This window comes from Condylura cristata, unplaced genomic scaffold (assembly GCF_000260355.1).
Source record: "Condylura cristata isolate star-nosed mole 26May11 unplaced genomic scaffold, ConCri1.0 scaffold00025, whole genome shotgun sequence".
Classification (NCBI taxonomy): Eukaryota; Metazoa; Chordata; class Mammalia; order Eulipotyphla; family Talpidae; genus Condylura; species Condylura cristata.
The window spans coordinates 27,055,267-27,055,896 of record NW_004567126.1 but is presented as its reverse complement, the minus strand read 5'-3'; positions in this window follow the sequence as shown (position 1 = coordinate 27,055,896).

The following is a 630-nucleotide window of genomic DNA, read 5'->3' as shown; positions in this document are numbered from 1 at the left end:
GTTGGGTCACTCCCAGGCCAGGCTGAACTCGAGCCGCAGTGGCTGGCGACGGCCCCAGCGTCTGTGCTTAGCCCCTTGCGCCACCAGGGAGGGCCCTTCACTTGGGCTTTGACTTTGCTCTTTTCCTTCCAGACTGGCCTGGCCCCTTCTGCCCCTTTCCTGTGGTCCCCACCAGGGGGTGCTTTAGCCTTGTGGCAGGTTTTTGGGCCCAGCTGCCCCACTTTAGGTGAGCACTGTTTGGCTGGACATTTCCCAAGGGGATGGGAAACTTCGGGTGTTTGATTAGGAAACTGTATTCCTTCCCTTCTCTTTATTGCACACTAATTGTGTTTGTTATTTTCTACTGAAGCTCTTATGTGCTAGAGTATGTTTTGTCTTGATGCAACAGATGGTAGAACCTGTTTAGAGCAGGCAGATTTGGGGGCCCCGGGGTAGCCCTCACCCTGCCCTATAACATAGTTAATGATTCAGCATTTGATCTAGATTTTTAATGCTTTTGCATGTTTAACTTAGAAAAAGCCAGAAGTTTCACATTTCCAAAAATTTTTGAATGACTAATAAAATTCTTGCTGTAATGTTAATCTAAAAATTTTGGTCCTACTTATATCTAAACCTCCTGCCATTTAGGTT